This window comes from Columba livia, chromosome 2 (assembly GCF_036013475.1).
Source record: "Columba livia isolate bColLiv1 breed racing homer chromosome 2, bColLiv1.pat.W.v2, whole genome shotgun sequence".
Taxonomy (NCBI): Eukaryota; Metazoa; Chordata; class Aves; order Columbiformes; family Columbidae; genus Columba; species Columba livia.
This window is the reverse complement of record NC_088603.1, coordinates 39,177,459-39,196,641: the sequence shown is the minus strand read 5'-3', so window position 1 is coordinate 39,196,641 and position 19,183 is coordinate 39,177,459. Positions and strand designations below refer to the sequence as shown.

General features: G+C 38.5%; 1 long non-coding RNA gene across 1 annotated transcript in view; it reads right to left on the bottom strand.

Annotated features, from left to right (window-relative positions):
• The window catches only part of LOC110360106 (uncharacterized), a 58,824-nt gene that overhangs the window by 20,618 nt on the left and 19,023 nt on the right, over positions 1-19,183 (bottom strand). Inside the window, exon 2 of the long non-coding RNA XR_010470112.1 lies at positions 1,836-1,931. This is a non-coding gene — a long non-coding RNA (uncharacterized LOC110360106). The remainder of the gene's footprint in view (positions 1-1,835; positions 1,932-19,183) is intronic.

The following is a 19,183-nucleotide window of genomic DNA, read 5'->3' as shown; positions in this document are numbered from 1 at the left end:
TTGCAACACCAGATACAAAATATTGGGTGTCATTAGGAAAGATAGTTGCAGCAAAACAAAGATCATTTTGCCACTAGGGACACCTTGCTCCACCCATATTTTAAATATGTTTGCCATTCTAGTCTATGCATCGTAAGAAAGAATAGAAATGTAGACAGACTAGATTTACAAAAAAAATCCACAGAGAAGAGGAACTAAAGTGACTGAGGGGGTGTACTGATAAATTTACAAAGAAAGGATAAAGGTTTAGGATTCCAGTTTGAAAGAATACTGCTAAGAGGGATAATACTGACATTCAGAAAATCATAGAGGTGGTAGATCACAGCACAGAGTTGCCCTTCATGAAGGCCTGCAGTATTGCATCAGCGAGTACATAGTGAAAATAGCACAAAATGGGCTTAAAATAGGTGGAAAGAAGTATTATACTTTCTTATACAGGGTGTGGCAAATTTCTGGAACCTGTTGTTATGGGAGGCAGGTTTTATCAGCAGTATGCAAGTTCAAGGACAAAAGATCCATTGGCAGATACAAAAGTGGATCAAGCAGGGATGTATCCCCTGAAATCCCTACTCCAATGATCACACTCACTTGGGAATATGACAGACTGGGGAGAGAGGCCAGGCTCCTTTGTTTCTTTGCACAATGTATTCTGCCACTGCTGGAAATGGAGTCTTGAGTTAGACAGACCACTCTTTTGTTCCCACAGGGTTTTTCTGTCTTCTTTCAATTTTACACGTTGTAAGTCGTGAGTAACCTTTTGTCTATTTTCTCATATCCATAGAGGACCATATAATGGTGCCAAATTGTGTCAAATATGGGAGTACTTGGACTTCCAGACATCCCATTGCAACTCAGCCATCAAAAGAAGATGTGCTGCAGAGGGAGGATTGCCAGTGACCGTGCCTGTTAAACCCCACAGTGCCCAAGGGTGGTGACAGAGCAGTCAAGGACCGCAGAGCAGTCAAGGACTCTGATACGGACTATGTCAGATGTAGTCTTATTAAATGGGCTATCTTCTACCCAAATAGCTGTGGCATGCTACATCTCAGAATGGGTTGCAAAGCTGTCAAAAGAAGCTTAGTGTATACTTTGAGTATTGTAGTGGGAGCTGGGTATTTACTTGATACAATTTACAGAACCATTAAAAAGAACCAATTCACTGAACTGCAAAAAAAAAGAAAGTTCTAAAGCTTTTTTGCCTTTTTTTTTTCCCCAGCTTTTAGCCTTTTTCCTCTGCATTGTTTACAGCATCGTTTTTGAGGCCTGAAAATCACTTTTTCTCTTGACATTGATGTATTCCCAGGTGTGTTAAATGAAGATGAAATGACCACAAACATATTTGCTTAACAACTAGAAATTCAGCTTCTGAAGTGCATCATCATGCTAAAGCATCTCTGTTTGTGTAGCAGCATTGACTGATGTCATCACAACACAAAATGAAAACTCTTCACTATTTGCTCTGCACAGGACTGTAAAGGAACACAAACCAGCATGGCTGCAGCGGCGGTTCTACAAGAACACTGGCTGGTCTTTCAAGGTATCTATATAGTTTTTGAAGTCATGTACACCCACAAACAAAGAGAATAAGGAAAATATATGAGAAATATACAGTACAAAATTGACATACTAAACACCATACTCTTATGTACTATGTGAAATATTGTGGGTTTTTTTTTGTTTGGTTTTGTTTGGTTTTATTTTTCTCTGCTTGCTTATCACATTTCTTCTAAGGAAGTCCATTGTTTGGGGATCTAGTTTTAGGTGTACTTTTAAGATGAAAAAATTGCAGACTTCAGCAAGTTGTTACTCTGCATGAGTGCTAATAAAATGCCTACCTGGCAACAACTTCTTGTTTGAATAAAATCACTCTTCTATGTACACCACAGCCTTGCAACCACCGTGCTTGTCACATCATGCCCAGTAGCAGTGGCCTGGAATAAATATGAGGAAAACTTTGAGTTAGTGAAGAATACAACCACCAATACTGGTACATGTTTCATTAAAACAGACATTTCCAGGAAGAGGGGAGAGGTATGGTAAGTTTAACTCATGCTAAGACAGAGATGACAGCTCCTTCTAATGCAAGGACAGAGCATTTCTTAGCTGAAAAGCTTTTGGGGGTTGCTTAAATCCCCTGAAGTATGTTGAACAACCACAGTCTGAATTCTCACTTATCTGATCAGTAACATTCCACTCTTCTCATCCTTCCTAGTTACTTAGTATTTCTACACTAATACCTACATCTCATCTTCCCAAGAGATAGCTTTCATGCTACAGTTTTGATATGGCAGCTAACAGAGTTGTCCACATTCTTCTTAAGAATTGCATTTTCAAAAATATTAAGTTAGCTTGCATTTGTTTTGATTTTCCTTTTATTTTAAGTACTATTAACTTCTGCCTTTCATTCAAAGCTAAAGAAGTTCTAGCTCTATCAGTTGTTTTGGGGGACCATTAGCTGCCTGGATTATGTCCAAATAGCAATGACAAGTTCTTTTTGCAAGGAAGAGGTGGCTCAATCTTGATTTTTGTTGAAGAGAGTTTTGATTGTTTCTTACTTATTTGCTAATTGGTTTTCACATTGGAAGTGAGAAGGAAAGGGCAAAACAAGGTCAAATGATAGTAGAGGACTATCCTTCATAATGATTTCATTACACCTTTGTTCAATAATACAGAAGTTGATCAAGCCAAGCTCAGCAGCCCTGTGTGGTCAATCAAAGAATTTCCTAATGGAAATTTTTATTTTTATGTATATGAATTCATGCTTCTTGCTTCTCCACCGGTGTATTTGTCAAGTGCATTTTACTCAAAAAAAAAAAAAAAAAACAAAACACGATCTCAATAATTTAATCTAAAAATTAAAGAATTCATACACAATCTACTTTTATGAGTAATAGATCCTTTCAAGCAATGTTCCCTGTCTTTCATCTCTTGTTCAGTGAGCAGTCTAGAGGAGATCACTTTGACTAATACCTTCATTTTGTGTTGAAATGTGCATGCTTTAAAAAATTTTTAAAAATACATTCATGGCTTTTACATTAATTCATTGTTATTTTATGATAGCATCAAACTAAGAAAAGTGCTGCTTAAAATGATAAGGTTCTGGGTTAAGGAGAAAACCTAGAACACACAGACACAGAGACCCTTGTTTCCTTGAGTTGACATGACTTTATACTGAAATAAGGATGGTGCGCATGAGTAGAAGTGAGGAAAGATGGAGCAAGTATAATTATTTTAAAATAAAGACTAGGTTTCTACTATAGTTGACATTCCCAATCTTCTTACAAGGATAAAAAATGATGTTCCAACCGCATCTCTGTTTAATTTTCCTCTTCATTTGGAGGACTAAAAGTGATATTGGTTTTTGGTCCTTATTAATTATTTTATTTTTTTTTTCCTAGCACCAAATCAATTGAAGCATCATAGCAGTTTTCAAATTAATTATTAGATTTTTTTTTACCCTGACTCATTTCAGAGACTTTTATTAGAAAAGTGATTGATACATTAACATCATTAGTTACTTATTTGACCCATTAATTTTGTGAATCTTCACAGACCTAATTGAAACAGCCTACACTGAATCTAGGATTTCATTTTACCAATCAAAAATTAATTTTTGGATACTCTTGGCTGCTGAGTCTGTGTGATGGTGAATAACACTGTTCCCACCTCACACATCTGTTCAGTATTCCCACTCCTCTTTCTTAACCCCAAAAAGACCTTCAGCCTCTGCTCCTGGAAGATTCTACAAGCTTCGATTTCTTCCCTCAATAAACAAGACGATCTCAATAGGCCTCCACAAATGACTGTTCCCGTTCATTTGACATAATTCGCCTTTCCACCATCAAGCTAAATTTCTTCAATAGACTCTTAATTATTCTAAACCCATTATCTAATGCTATTATAAATGTTTAAATAATATTTTATATAATCCTGGTCCCACTGAAGTTAATGGGAATATTGCTGTTGCCTTAATTAAGATCAAGATAAAATTTATATTGTTTAATTTGTCACATATTACTGTTGGGTAAAAACAACCTAGTTAGTATTCAGAGGTACTAAACAGACCCAGCTCCCAGACTAGAACTGGCAGGGCCTCAACACTTCTCAGGAGAAGTCCAGGAGGCTGCGCTGCACCGTGGGTGGGTGGAGAAGGGAGCAGCCGCAGGGTTGTGCACTGTGCTACGTATCGGCAGCCCCAGAAGGCTTCCCGCGCTCTGGGATGCTCACAGACTTTAAATGGAGTACTTGAGTCAGGATTCATCAAAAGGACAGGAAAAACAGAGAAGTGAGAAAACAGAGGAAAAGCCTTGCTCGATGTGAGAACAAACCAGATATGTTTTTCCAAATTATTTGATAAAAAATCTGGACAATTTCAAGTGAAAGGTTTTAAAAGATCTTTGGCAAAAAGAGTTGTGTGCACTGATCTGATCTACTTCAAAAAGAAATACATCTTTTAAAATAGAAACTAAATTTTATTAACATGAAGATTTTTGGCTGGTGACCATTTAGCTTTCATTAAAATTTAGAAAATAAATTGCAAGCTTTTTTCAGACTACCAGTAAAATACATGGTTATTCTTATACTGCGAATAAAGCAAATAATTTTTTAAAATGGGACAACTAAACCACAATTTAGATTTACTTACATTTTTTTCAATGTGTCCTACAGAACTAGTATAAAATTCTGTTCTCTTGTTCAATGCTAACTTTAGAAGTCAAAACTAAGAAGCAGATTAATTTGTGACATCTTTGTTATGTTCACTGCCAACATGTGATCACACCTACATTACAAAATCTCACAGTGCGTTACTTCCAGACTTCTGTGAAGGTCCCTCACAGGAGGGTCTGGCTTACTGGAGTGACACATTCCACTGAGACATCCAACATTCCTACTGAGACCTCGGTTCTGTTTCCCCTCACTGAGAAAATTCCCCTGGCCACTTCCCCGTTTGTTCACAGCTCTACTCATCCCAGCATGCTGCTGCCTTTTAGCACTATAATCAATAAAGGCTGCTTGGTGGGGCTGTTTCACCTCCTGTTTTGGGGAGAGAAAGAGAAAAGCAACACATAACACACCGGCACTGCTACAGAAGGCAGAGGGGCAGAACGGGATATTGAAAGGAAACACAACTCAAATAGCTCCAAGTGCCAGGCAGTCATTCCCAACTCTTCTCAGTTCCACCCTGTCCTCTCTTCACTGTTTGTAACCTGTTTCTAACTCTGTCATCTCCTAGGAGCCTGAAAGCAAGCTGAGCTCCAGCTTCTTTCCAGGAGCCAAGGTACTGAGACAGTAAATACTGCAGCATGTCTGGATATGACAAGCACAGCAGCAAAGTCTGTAATGCAAGAAGAAAGGTCACAAGTGATTTCATTTTAAAATACACGTGCAAAAAGAAAGGACCAAATTCCCCAGTGGGTTCATTTGCCGAGATTTCAACATGTATCTAGAGCTACCACGCTGGAGCCCTGATCATGAGTTTATGACTATCAGAACTGGGAAACCTAAAAACACAGTGCCTCAAATCCTTAGTGATTCTGATTTATTTTTTTTTTTATTAAGGCTCTGGTCCATCCAGTCATTCAGCTCCTCATGAGTCTGCACATGTTGCCTTGCTCCCTCTTTCTAGATCACTGGAAGTATCTTAGCAGTGAGCAGTATCTTTCCAGTGCGTTCAGAAGTAAGGTTGCTTTGTCACAGAGCTCAGACATAGGATGTCCTACAGGCTGAGGCACTAAGAGGCTCCTTTCTGTCTCCTTTTCATTGATTGACAATATTCCATGACGCAAAAAAAGCATCTGGAAGTCTACTCTACATCACTAAGGAAGATGCTTGGAAACTCTCCAAGAGCTCCCAAATGATAATGCTGGCTTTTACTGCCCCTTGTTCAAGCCAAAGGTGAAATGACTTCAAGCTGGTCCCTAGAAACAGACTTCAAGACCATTGCCAGATTTCTAAATTACTGGTAGGATCATCTAGTCTTAACTGCCTGAATGACTACAAAGATAGAAGCTCATTCTGCAGTTCAGAGCCCCACTTTACGTTTGAGCTCCCATCTATTTTTTAACTGGGAGGGTTCTGAAATACTGTGTTGCCCCTAGTGTTCTAGTCCACTGTAACATATACTCAGTAATTAACATTTGTGTCCCAAACCAACATACCTATTACAGTTGTTTACATTAGCCCTAAACATAAGTGTAGCAAACAAATCAATAAGGAGTTTGTATGCCTCTCCCAGACAACGGGTGTCTTTGACAGCAACTAATGATAATACAACATTTCATCATCTTCCTAATCTTGTGGTTATATAACTTTCGTCTAGCCTGGTATTTATTAATGTTGGAAGAGAATAGCAAATACAATGCTACAAAGTGCCTACTACAAAGCAATACTTGTATATAAAAGCACTTTCAGGCATTTATAATATTTACTGTAGGTCATCAAATATATCCCCTGCTGTGAAAGAGCGACTTTGTTGTTCTTAGGCTCTTCTTCTACTTGTTTCATCTTCCACAAAAAGAAATACCCTTATCTGTGTTTACTCACTCTAACACAAACCGTAATCTTCAGCTTTTATCTGTATTGTTCTTGAGGAAAAATACATCATTCCATATGAGCAGAGATAAATCCAAGTAAAATATGTTACAAATGCATTAATCTACAGCAGTACAGCTTTTAAACATGTTTTGGGCAGGTTTCAAACCTCTGCATTGTTTGTCAGAGCTGTAAACAGTGTATGGTGATGCAAAAAGCTTGATATGAAATGGGGTTTTAATTTACTTCTTTAAAAAAGAAGCACATAAATAGGTATGTTCTTAATGTTGTCAATTTTCTGCCATGACACTTTAAAGAAAACTCTGAGTAAAGCAAAACCTGACTGAAAGATAGCTCTGCTTGTGCTCTCCAACTGCAAATCAGCATCCATAAAGCTCACATGCCTTGAAGCTACAAAAGATTATCCTTCACCTCTCTCTGTGCTTTGGAAATGCTAACCTCCTCTATATAAAAACTGCATATCCTGCCTGGTGGAAAGCATCACCAAACACCTCCAAATGGTTTTCCTCTGTGTTAATTTCCTTTTTGGCAGCCGCTATTTTTAAATGCTATTGCATTACACTTCCACACTGGAGCTCATGTGTAGGATCAGATTTTGCATTCAAAAATTCAACTCAAGAAAAAATTATATTAAAAATTGTGCCTATTCCATGCATATTGTTCACACCTGACACTCCCTGACTCTTGAACTGAGAACTAAACCAATCTCTCAATAACATTAACTCAGGTTGCTTTAAATTCAGCTGCTTGTCATCAACCTGCATGGACAGCTGGGTGTCTTGGAAGAGAGGGGTGTGCTGACCATGAGCAGAGCTACAGCAGTTCTCAGCACTGAGCAAGACTAGAACTGGTGGGAACCTTCAGTCTTGGCTTTTCCGGCTTCCCACCATCAGACCACAGCCATGGACTGGGATATATGACAAATTATTGTATAATATTTTATTTAACATTGTATTATTTAAAGGAAACAAGCATGCAAAGCCAAAACCAATAGTATGGGAAGTTCTGTTTCAATAATGTTTCTAGAGAAACCACACTTTTTTAAATCCTCAAATTTTTGTAGGGTGTTTAAAGGACTGTTGAGCTCTTTTCAGGATTATTCAAATTGTGAGTTGTGAATATTTTGCAAGTTTGGAATTAAGGTCTTTTAAGGGTCTATAATCTAGGAACACAGTTTAACTCAGCCTCTTTCAAAAGGGTAGGTGTTTGGAGGGAGGAATGGAGGGATTTTGATAGCTCTGTATAAATGAGCTTTTCAGTGGGCATCTACCTGTTTGTAATTTTTCTTAACTTCCAAAAACCTTTCAAAACTTTTTTGACTTTTTTATATGGCCTTTTTAAAAAAAGATCATAGCGGTTTATAAACCAATAAGTTTGTACTGTTCGCACTATTAATAAAAGAAGCATCACCTCAGTGGCTGCTTGTCTAATCAAAACATATGTACTATAAATAATGGAAAGAAGGACATCTCTTGACCTCAAACAAATAAAGCTTACTTTCTAACTACTGAAAGACAGAAAGCTACATTCAGAGTTTACTCTCAAGAGTTTACTGAGGGTGATTAAGCAATAACAGAGAAAAGAACTAATCTGAGAGGGTCTTCTTGTCCCATAGAAACCATCATATCTTCCTTTCCGGAAAGGCCTGAAGAGATGGGGAAAGAGGAGGGAAAGGAGCCAGACCTGATACTGGGAAGTCTTTCCAAATAGATAGGAGCTTACACAACTCTAAATGCAGGTTCAAGAGGAGACAACCTGGAACTGCTTCACACATGCGGTTTACCTGTGTGTATGCAGGCAGTCTAAGACAGGATGTCTCAGGCAACACTGTGCAGGCACAGCTACCCCAGCACATCCCAAACATGCCCAGCTTACCGTACACACAAAGACTGATCGATGAGTCAGTTCATCACATCTGTTGTTTGTTATCTATGTGAAGGCATAGCAAGTTTTCTGTGAGCCCACGACCTGAAACTAACCGCAGCAAAGTAAAAGATCACCACCCAGAGCAGTAGACAGTAGATAACCATGGGAAGGCAGTAGTTCTACTGTCAAGACTGGTAGAGTTGATAGACCTTAATTCCTGCCTGGATATTTGAAGAAGCACTATTTCAGTTATTGCTGGAGTTATTATACTATGTGTTACTAAAACCAGAAACATGAAGGTGTGACTATGTTTAATCCTACAAGGTGCTGAGCAATCTAGTCTTAAATCAGATGTGACTTAAACATTTGAGTGGCCTACAAACAGAAGTCTTTTTGTCTAAAAGGATTAAACCTTTTCTTAACCACAGCAGCTAAGCATGTTGAAAAGAGGCAGAGTTCTTTAATTAAAGAAGAGAGTATATTAGGAAATAAGCTTTTCATTGCAATTTCACAAACATCTAATAATATAAAGAGAGTACTACATATAAAAATAACAGTGTTACCATGATACTATTGATCATTACGTTCTTTTTTCTTTGAAAAGAGCAGCATGCAGTCTTTGATTAGTTATCTTAGCATCATAGTGATGGTAAACCATTCAAGTCATGTCCTCGTTTTCATGGCTATGGAAGCACATCCGTTTTGTTAGAAAAGTGAAATACTACATTCTCCCAGTACTTTCTTTTTCTTTTTAAGCATACAATGGAGTAAATTCTGACCTTGGTTACACCCATATAACTTCAGAATTGTATGAATGAAACTAACAGCAAAATAGGACCTATTTTGTGAGCCTATTTCTACATGTGCTCAGTTGAGCTAACCAAGCAGGACAAGGGTTTGTGTACAAAGGAATTTTGTATTTGTCTTTTTATTGTAAAAACACTTTTTTTCCCATCTCCGCCTCACTCCTTAAAAAAAAAAAAAAAATAAAGATGAAGCAAGCAGGAACAATGCTAATTACATTTTATAAGCAGTTTAAGAATGGGCAGGAGGATGGGGAGGCATGGAAAACAGGCCCCTGCAGAAAATGTGTGGAGAGAGAAAACAAAGTTCTCCTGAGATGGATGTAAGTTTCTGTTTCACAGACTTCCAAATGAATGGTTCAGATGTTGTGAACACAATGGATAGTAATGATGATTACTTTTGCCAATGCCTATGGTGATGTTATAAGCTAATTATATTAGTCATTTACGCAAAGGCAAGATGCCTTTGATAGCTACTATTTGGAGCAACAATTCAGCATGTTGAGTCACGGTTAAGTCACTCTTAGAGCCAGACTCTGATTCCACTTACACCCAAATAAGTCTTCAGCAACTTAGTCGAATGCAGCAGCTTTACTCTGCATTTAAACCTCGATGCAAAAATCCAGTCCTAGCTACTTTTTTCTGTACACATTGCTTTTAATTTTTCACAGATCAGTTTGAGCTAAATCACCTAGTCCACACTTTGTGGGATTACATTACTGCATATTCTATATCTGAAGATATTTGATGTCCATAAAAGTGATTAGTCTCCATTTAGCTTTATCTATTTTGACATTTACTACTCTGATACTTTAGAGCCATTAATTTCTCAATAAATGATAGGGAATCCAGATGTATTACTCAGCAGGGAATATAGGCATCAAAATACCATTTGTATCACTGAAAAAATTTATCCTTTAAATCCCTCTTGAGAAATATAACTAAGCACCAGATTTCCATGAAAACTTAGAAGTGCCCATCCTATTAACAAACCAGGGTTATGCGCACAAACCTCATCAAATTCCCACAGGGTGTGAACAACTTTTCAGAGAGAATAAAAAGCAAAATTAAAGTTAATTCCTGATGATTTTAGAGGACTTGTCTCCAGAGGCTCCTAGATGTTCTTGTCCAGAACATGTCCTGTATCATTAGAGGAAGACAGATCTGCCAAAGAGCAACATGTTTTAACATTCTAACATTCTGACTTCTGTAGCTCAAGATCTTCTTGTTAAGAGTGAGGCTGTGAGAACATTTGAGCCTCTGGTCTTTAGACCCATTGACCCCAAAATGGTCTAGACTGAGAGCAGCCAACTAGCTGTTTTAATTTGACTCTTGGCACAGATGCTTATGAAGGTGTTTGCCAGCAAAGCTCTGCTCTGCCATAGCATCCCAATAAGCTATGTTGACTATGTTCCACCATCCTAACACAACTCTATTATCCCCAGTGCACCCTTTCTGTTGGGAAATAGAGGGCTTCCACCAGCTTTGTGCTAACAAGTAAATCTCCACTAGAGAAGTCAGTTCTCTTGTGGTGGTAGGGCATAAAAGGGCCCTTACTCAAGACAGGACCCTTTCTTCTACAATAGATCATAAGTCCACAGGTAGACAGGCCCACAAGTGTCACAAACATCTTCTAAATGCAACATAATTCATGGCTGCGATGGTAGTAAAGTGAGATTCCTGAGCCCTCACGAGTTACTGTAGCTTGGAAGTCAATAAGATAAATTGCAATCTTCATGCCCATTTCAAGAGCTGCGCATACCACACATTGTTCCGGTTTTGACTGATTTATCTCCTTAAGGCTAAACCCTCCAGAGCCCGCCCAGTCAGGAGGTCAGAATTATCTCAACCTCGTAGCAAGTAAAGACTAATTTCTGCCCTACAGATCATCTGGGATTCTTTATGTGTTCATGAATCTGATTTCTCAGTAGCTGTATGATGATTTTTAGTTGCAGAGAAAATAAAATTGCACCTATGGTGAATTTTCTTTGTTTTCATTTTCTCTCCCAACCTTCAACATCTTGTTCCATATTAACCCAAAGCTTTCAAACTTTACTTACATGACAACTACTGTGACTAGAATCCCATCAAGTTTTTAGTAATAACCACTCCACACTTAAATGGGATGTTGTGGGAAAGGTCAGGACTGTCATCATTGTATTATATGCAGAAAGTAGAAAGCCTGTGGGATTTTCAGTTAATTCTGTCAGGCTTCCCCAGACTCAGGTCACTTGAGGTTTATATTGTTGTTCTTCAAGATGGCCTTCAGTAAGAAGAAAGAGCAATTCACATGACAAGGATACAAGAAATAAAATTCAGAAATCATTATTGGTCTCTGTTCACTTCTATGAGTCAGTAATTTTTACAAGTTACCTTTATTGTACATTTCCACTTCATAAATCATTGAAATTGTTTTCAAGCATAAAATTGGAGGGGGTACTGTTATGGATACTATTTCTACTAATTCTTATATTAGTTAATTCCAAGCACCCTGCAAGTCTCCTCAGCAAGAAAATGCTTGTATTTATAGATGCTATATGCACAATAAGTGTATTAATTTTTATAACACAATTTATTTCAAACTCAGTAATTATCAGGATTGCTGACCACACAATACTCTTTGCTTCATGGGAGCCTTCACTGTCCATTTCCTAGTATTCAGACTGGCCCTGGTGCTGCCGTTACTTTTTTTTCCTCAAGGGATCATTGTTTGATTCCTTTGAACTTTGCTTGATGCCAGGTGTTTAGAGGTGGATGAATAGTGACAATAGCTTAACACACATTTTGTGAAGAAATGACTTTTTGAAGGTCAGTTCAAGGTGCTCGAGTTTGAAATGCTACCTGAGTGAATACGGATTATAGGAGATGACTTGATTCTTGACCTATGGGCTTTTTGTGCTTGCTAATTTTGAAAGACACTTTAAAACCTCTCCTGTAGGATCTTTCTTATTTGTAGTATGTTTTATCTAAAAAAGCATTTGATGTGACTTTTTCTTCAGAGAAATCACTTTTTTGAGTCTGAAAGTGGGAAGTAGATTCCTCTGTTGGATTGCTTTGTTCCTGAGTCTTTGTGACTTCCTTAACTTTCAAACACTAACTGTTCATATTTATAAATCTGTCTTGTAGACAAGAGTGTTAGGTGTTTTTTGAGTAGCCATTATGCTGTGAAATTCTACCTGACATTTCTCCGGGTAACACTGATGGCCAGCTGTGTAGCTGCAGCTTGAGATCCATCAGCCTTTAAAATTCAGTCTTTTCAAAGTCTGTCAAGACTTCGGTTAGTTACAAATTACTTCCTTCACAAATACTATAGAGTCAGTGTAAAATTTACTTCTTGCAATTTTTGTTGTTTGTGTTTTGTCAAATAAGTAATGTAGAAATAGAAGAGAAAAAGTAAAATGCAGAACAAAACATAAAACAATATAAAATGCTCCAGTTTGATCCTCTTAGTTTGGCAGCAAAGGGAACATGCTAATTGGCACAAAGATGGTGCAATGACAAATCACATGTGATCCACTTCCTAATACAAATGGTTTATCATCTTATTAAAACTTACTATTTCTGAGCTAAATTATTCTGAAATTAAAGTGTGCAAAAACTCATGAGGGCCAGAGTGTTATGGAATCTGAATGGGGAACTGCAAGTTTAGCTCTCTTCAAGGGGAGTTCAGGGTGCATTTTGTTGTTGTTGTTGTCAGGAAAGGGAGTCTACACTTCTGTATTATCTTTCACAGAATCACAGAATGTTAGGGACTGGAAGTGACCTCAAAAGATCATCTAATCCAATCCCCCTGCCGGAACAGGAACACCTAGATGAGGCTACACAGGAAGGTGTCCAGGCGGGTTTTGAATGTCTCCAGAGTAGGAGACTCCACAATCCCCCTGGGGAGCCTGTTCCAGTGTTCTGTTACCCACACTGGGAAGAAGTTTCTTCTCAAATTTAAGTGGAACCTCTCATGTTCCAGTTCAAACCCATTGTCCCTTGTCCTACCATTGGTTGTCACCGAGAAGAGCCTGGCTCCATCCTCAGGACACTCACCCTTTATACATTTGTAAACATTAATAATGTCACCCCTCAGTCCCCTCTTCTCCAAGCTAAAGAGACCTAGCTCCCTCAGCCTTTCCTCATCAGGGAGGTGCTCCACTCCCTTCATCATCTTTGTTGCCCTGCGCTGGACTCTCTCCAGCAGTTCCCTGTCCTTCCGGAACTGAGGGGCCCAGAACTGGACACAATATTACAGATGTGGTCTCACCAGGGCAGAGTAGAGGGGGAGGAGAACCTCTCTTGACCTACTAACACCCTCCCTTCTAATCCACCCCAGGATGCCATTGGCCTTCTTGGCCACGGGGGCACAGTGCTGACTCATGGTCATCCCACTGTCCACCACGACCCCTAGGTTCCTTTCCCCTACACTGCTCTCTAATAGGTCTTTCCCCAATTTATGCTGGAACCTGGGGTTGTTCCTACCCAGATGCACACTCTACACTTGCCCTTGTTTTATTTCATTAAATTTTTCCCCACCCAACTCTCCAGCCTGTCCAGGTCTCGCTGGATGGCAGCACAGCCTTCTGGCACGTCAGCCACTCCTCCCAGCTTGGTGTCATCAGCAAACTTGCTGATAGTACACTCTATTCCCTTGTCCAAATCATTGATTAATATATTGAATAATACCGGCCCCAGTATTGGCCCTTGAGGCACTCCACTGGATACTGACCTCCAATCCTTCTCTCAAATAACTTCTGAATTCATTTGCCTATTTCAATCCAACCTGAAATGCTGAAGATAACAACTATGCCTCTGTATAACTCGGGAGAATCGAAAGTGGAAGGAGAGCAGAGACAGGCTCAGTCTCTCTGCTAAGGGGAGGCACAGTTTGTCTCCCTCACCCTCCATTTGGCCATCCGGGCAGCTTGCACCTTGCCCTGCGGCCTTCCTGCCCCTTGGGGATGATGTCACATGGGAAGGGAAAGAGATTAATTCAGTTCAGGGATTAAGAAACAAAGCATTAGATCTCATTAGCTCTGCTGCACTTGAAACAACAACCCCTCCTCCCCCGCCCCCCCACCACCACTACGCCAGTCAGCTTTTCTTTCAATATACAATAATATTAATCCTTTATAGTTCTCTGTGCTATCTGGCAAGTCCTGAACTTTTTGATATTGAGGACCAGTTTGTGATTATTTTTTCACTCTTGCTCTGATAAAGAGTTGCTCACTTAAGTAGACTCATTAACCCCAGTATTCCTGTAAGCCACCTGCTGTTTCCTTGAGCAAAGAATGCATAAAAGTGAGCAAGAGCTTTGGGAAAAGTAAAATTTCTACTTATACAGTTCACACACCCAGTGTTGCATATATTGTTAACAATGGCACTACAAACACTTCCCATAAAAGAACATTTGGGACCAGATTCGTAGCTTTTTAACTCAATAAGAGTCTGATTTCAACAGAATTTTGGATCAGGGCCATAAAAAGCAAACTACTTAGAGAATCAGCCTTCTACAAAGTGAACGATTGCTAGTAGGTGTATCACCAACCTTCAGTATTTTTACACCACACCCTAACATATGCGATTATTCATGATTCTGTGGGAAAAAGACCTTTATATGTAAATCCTGGGAATACAGCAGATTAAAATCAGGTAGTGTACTTAAACACATTTGTAATAATTAATAAAAAATTACAAACAGGTGAGAGAGGATAACTGCCTCTGAAACATTTATTCTACTAGTAATTTTATTACCATTGAATTCTTGCCAGCCAGGAAACACCTAGAGGCCTATGTTTCACACCCAGTATTGCAGAGGTGAAAAGGTAGAACATTCTGCCTTAACAAGTATGCAAAGAGCAACTTCAAGCGGAAACAAGTTTAGCACCCAGCTTGTACTGGCTCAGCCACAGAGAAACTCTCCATAATAACTTGCTTGGTCGTGCAGCTTCTGCTAGATTGTGAGCTTCTGCTTTGCATCCTGGCTGCGGGGAGGCATGTGGCATGCACACACATTCTCCAAATCCACCTGCCTTATGAAGGTTTCCACTAACTGGCTACTTTTTCCAGCCTGACTCTGTGCTATTTAAAAACATAAATATATATATATATATATATATATATATATATATATATATGTATATATCTCACCAGTTTATATTTGGAAAGAGCTAGCTAAAGACCTACATTATAATCATGATGGGTACAAACTACATCTTTCCTAAACCAGCAATGACAAAATGCTGTAGTGGAATAATTATTCATCTCTTAAAGAATAAATCCTTCTGTTGTAATATACTATACAACCCAGAGGCATAGTGATCTCTCCAGACGACAGTAATTCTCACTATCCTTATCAAAAATGACAGTTGTTCCTTTGAAGCAGATTGCCATGGTAAGGCACTAGCTGAAAAGCCAGTTTTGTTCTGTCACGATAGGAACCTGTCCCAACTCTGCATAAGCTAATATCTTCCTTCTGTGAAAGCAAATAGAATAAATCTTTTCCATTTCTCCCTGAGATTTGTACTTCTGAACATTGTGTGTGAAGTTGACTGGGAATCTAGATACACAGAACAGAGCAGGCAAGGTCGATTTAAACAAAGGGAGCACTGAAACAGTCACTCGGCTTCAGCCAGATACCTCCTTCACCTGCAACTACAGGATCTTAGACATGCCTTTATTTACTATCCAGAACTATCCCTATATAATTCCAAACAAGCACAAATTAGGTATTTGTTCATTAATTTTGATGCATGTATTTCTTCAGTACATGTCCTGTAATGATGACAGAAAAAAAATGTGTACCAACATACTCATCAAATGGCACTCAAAATATTTCTGTACTGTGCCTGCCATCATCTCCGCCATAAGGAAGGAATGGGTTTTGGTTTTTGCTTTTTAGATACAAGGCCAAAGCATTGGCATTAATGCAGATAAAAATATTGGCAACAGTATTGACATTACTGCAGCTAGTACCACATAATCTTCCTGCTCAGGGTACTGGCACAGATGCAAGTAGATACACCTTGAAAGGAACTGGTTACAGACTGAAGTCTGGCCGATTTGGCCCAGAAAGAACAAGGTTTAAAATAAGCACTAGCAAAATGGCATTTAGAATGCCAGTCCGCATCATCTAGCTCTGCAAACTGCTCTTGCAGTCTTTCCCTAGGCAAAATGAAAAAGTGGAAAATGAACAGGCTCTTGGGTATGATATATTCTCATAATGATCATAGTCAGAGCATAGAAAGTCGACACAGTTAAGAGGGAAAAGGAAAGCCTTCTATTAAACCTATGGTAGCATGGAAAAAAACAGATGTTTTAGGCACAAGAACCTCTCTTAAGATAGAAATAGAAGATTTATATTTACATTATACTTGCAATCGTTCAGGCAGAGCCTGGGAGAAACACCATACTGCTGAGGTGACCAGTGACACCACATTGAGCACATCCCTGTAGGAATCTGAAAGCTCACAGTCATTCTTCAGAAAGACTTAATGAATCACACACAATTTTTACTTAAGAAAAATAAATAAATAAATAAATAAATAAATAAATAAATAAGTCTATTCACAGATAATTCGTAGAAAAGGGAAAGACAAACTAATAAGACAATTCTATAAGCTATATACACGGGTGAGAGAGAGTGACTTCATCTAGCTGCATGTGTATATTCATTACATCAATCAGATTTAATTTGTACCAAGAAGAAAGGAGGAGTCTTATCCCCTATGATCTTGCACATGATGAGATCATTTTCATCTGCACAAAGAGAACATGGGGTCTTACTCCATCAGAATTCTGCATTCCCATTTAAGCATTTTACATCTACCACACACTGGTCTAACTGACCAGACATATTATCACCTCAGGCATATTGTCAGCTTGCGTATGGAGCTAGCCACGATTAGCTAAAAGATATAGTTGAAATTATTTTTATAAATAGGAAATGCATTGCGGGGGGGGGGGGGGGGGGGGCGGGGGAATGGTGGCTTATGATAATAAAGGCAGTTTAGTATTATGTATATATAGGGAGAATTTATACTTTGTTATAATTTGTTAGCACTCTGGACACATCATTTTTCATCATGTACTTTGAATGAGAGAAAGATACACTTTATAAGAATCCTCCATGCTTATATTATAGCATCATTCTCTCTTAATAGCCTTCTGGCTATCCACATGCTTCATAGTAGAAATTATCTGCCAAAATCACTTAATGTTGAAGATATCATGGGACTGCAGGAAAAAGTCCACATTATAGTTTGTCTTCATTTCTTCTTCAATTTCTTTATTTTTCCATCAATCACAATAGTTGATTCCTTAATAGTGCCCTTGAGAATCCCTACCAAGAAGGCAGAAAGTCCACAGACTCTCTCTTAGTCAGATGTTTCAAGTGTACTCTGAGGATCTTGTAAATCTTCTCTAATACAGAATGGATCATTCAGATCTCAAAATGTTTAATATAGTCTCTCCTTCAGTCAGCCTAAGAGACCGCAATCCTCAGGGCTGCAGGCCTTCCCCTAATTTTCTGACGTTTTGAAAATGTCAAAGCTAATCTTAGATTCACATAGGGTTTTTTAAAATAAGTTGCTTGACCTTTGTGTGTCATAGATATTCTGACTGATGCAAACCAATTACAAGGAAAGTTTGTCACCATTTTTCTTTTCCTTGGGATATTCATGGTCTTTCCCACTACTGTCATCCAGAGGCAGCTTTTAAGACTTGTGAAAATCTATAGCTATTGCTGATCTGACCTCAAACCATTCTGTAGCTACAGATTATCTGTAGCTACAGCAGCTGCAAGTTTCCTCCTGGCTGCATGCTGGCAGAGGAAATTTCTTCTCTCATAACCTAGAAGAATTGCCACAACAACAGATCAGTAGTAAGAATAATACCTGACTCCTCCGAAATGCTTTTCATTAACTGCTTTCATGGAGTTTTATAAAGGTGAAGAAATATTATTTTTATTTTTAATGGGAAAACTCAAGCACTGGGCAATGCTCAATGTTCAAGGTCATCCAGTAGGTGAAGGGCAGAGCTGGAGATACAAACTTGGTTTTCTAAGGCCACATGTAGGATATTATCCTTATTAACACAAGTCAGTGTTGTTCAGTAGATTAACCAATCAATCAAATACTTTTTCCATTTTCCATTTTAATACTGGGTCTGACACCTAGTCCCTCTAATAGCCTTGGTTAAGCTTCTGAGAGGAATCACTTTGAATAGGCTGATGTCAAGGGCTTTTTACCCACATATGCAATTTAGGCTTTCATAATTTGTTTGCAGACTCTTATACTTGCACAAGGATACACAGATCTAATTTTTAAAATTGTGTAACTTAGGCTGACAAGTCCTGATTGATGCAATCTCTAGATTTGCACTGATAACAGATTTTAAGTTTCAAAAACAAGCCTTCCACCTTTCCAGATCTAAATATGCATACACAGGAAAAATACCCTTCAGAAATATGACCTAAAATGATGCCAGATGATACATGATAGTTGCTCATAAGTCTCTAAAACTCTATCTTATTTTAAATTGTCATTTAAATATCCTAAAATAGGAGAAAACCTTCACAGACCACTTTATGAATAATATATTGTAATTCAGCTAAATTTGCCAGGAGGCTTGGAGGAATTATTTAATTGACCCAAGATCCAAAAGTAGTCCTCTATTTGCGTATTCTGGCTGAATATCAGACAGTTACATGTACAAAGAATACAAATAAGTTTTTCAAGCATTTCACAATATTAAGGCCTGAGCAGGGTCTTTCAAAAATTTTCAGTGTCACTTCCATATTCTTCTATTACATTATTGTGTTCTGGCAATGGATACTTGTGCACATGGAGCAAATGTGACTCAGCAAACTATTTTTCTAGATTTCAGTGCAATTAGCTTTTGATGGAATTACACCCTTGATTATGTACCCACCAGCTGTGACACTGTCATACCACTGATCCTTAAGAAAAATGTCTGCA